Here is a 1513-nt window from a genome sequence, read left to right as displayed (position 1 = left end):
GGATTGGTCAGCCTCAGGATAATGGCTTGGTTGAACAATGGAGGTGACTTGTTTTTTATAGCCACCTGGAGAGAAGAGAGAGAAAGAACCAAATAAAAATGGCAACATCCCTGTAGACATCTCAGGAGACCTTAGGGGCATCACAGGGATTAAACCGCTGTATCCGTTCTTTGTAGAGGGAAGAGAATGAGACTGTAATGTGCCAATTCGAGCTGGACACATATTCCGTCCCTTTTTCCCACCCTAACCCACCAAAGAACGTCAAGTCCATGCAATGCCCTGGGGACCATGACCTTGTCTTTTGATACCACGCCGGTCTCTCTGCCAATGGTTCTTCCCGTAACTCATTGCACTCCAGCTGCAGTTGGTCTCTAAATGAGCAGAGCTTGCTCCCCCTCCGCCCAGATCACTGTTCCACCAAGAATCCACATGAATCTCTTCCTCAGCTCCTTCAGGCCTCAGGTTTAACGTTATGCTACCAAAGAAGCCTCCCCTGGTCACACTTCCTATAATAACCTAGACCTCCCTACTCGTAAACAGGCCTCCCTCTGTGTATTGCTCTGTGCTTTGTTGTGCTGCACATTATGTCATTTTATAAACTAAAGATTCATGGCAATCCTGTGTTGAGCAAGTCCTATTGAAGCTACTTGGTGTGTGCTCACTCTGTGCCTTTGTGTTACATTTGGGTAACTCTCACAATATTTAAACCATTTTTATAATTATTTTGCACACTGAGTAGAGTATAGTAAAGTATAAGCATTGCTTTTTTTCCCCCGCTGTGAAACCTGTTTCAGTGCCTGAAACCCACGGGGTAAAGCCAGGCAGTGGTTCGGGGTTACAGTTTGATTTGGCATGGGACACTAAGAGAGGCCCGTGGGATCGGACCTGCCATAAATCCAAACCCATGCACATACGCATTGCTTTTATATGCACTGGAAACCAAAAGTTTATGTGACTCACTTTATTATGGTAACTTGGAACCAAACCTGCAATATCTCCGAGATGTGCCTGTGTTCTAACTACATTCCCCACCAGTTTATTTATCTTTTAAGTATGTGTTCCTACTTGACATATTCCATGTGTTTATTTGTTAAAATATTTATTGTCTCTTTGTCCTCACTGAAGGGCAAGCTGCGTGAGAGCAAGCATTTTCTTCTGTTTTGTTTAAATAAAGTGTCTAGAAGAGTTGACCTTTAGAAAAGGGTCAATAAACATTTGTTGAAAATTTGAAAATCCTTTAGGATTGATATTATTAACACTGTTTTTCAGAGGAGTACCCTGCACTTCAGAGAGTGAAATAATTTGTCTGAGTTTTTGTGACTCATAAGGCATTTGGATCTGAATAAAGGCTCTCTCCCAAAGCAGTGCCCCCCCCCCATTATACAAAACATATTCCCTTAAAGGATGCCTTCCATGAGAAGGATCTTCAGACATAGCTAACATTTTTTTTAGTGTGTGATCTACTGTCGAAAAAAGATCCACTGCTGTTACTTTCAGCAAAAATGAATTTATT

At 42.2% G+C, this 1513-nt stretch overlaps 1 non-coding gene across 1 annotated transcript; it reads right to left on the bottom strand.

The window, feature by feature from the left end:
- Positions 1 to 774: 774 nt before the first annotated feature.
- Positions 775 to 908, bottom strand: LOC142437732 (small nucleolar RNA SNORA42/SNORA80 family). The gene has a single exon (XR_012782257.1). It is a non-coding gene; the product is annotated as a small nucleolar RNA SNORA42/SNORA80 family (small nucleolar RNA).
- Between the last annotated feature and the right edge of the window lie 605 nt (positions 909 to 1513).

The sequence above is a fragment of the Tenrec ecaudatus genome, chromosome 1 (genome assembly GCF_050624435.1).
Source record: "Tenrec ecaudatus isolate mTenEca1 chromosome 1, mTenEca1.hap1, whole genome shotgun sequence".
Lineage (NCBI taxonomy): Eukaryota > Metazoa > Chordata > Mammalia > Afrosoricida > Tenrecidae > Tenrec > Tenrec ecaudatus.
Note: the sequence above shows the minus strand (reverse complement) of the source record. Positions and strands in the feature narration are given on the sequence as shown.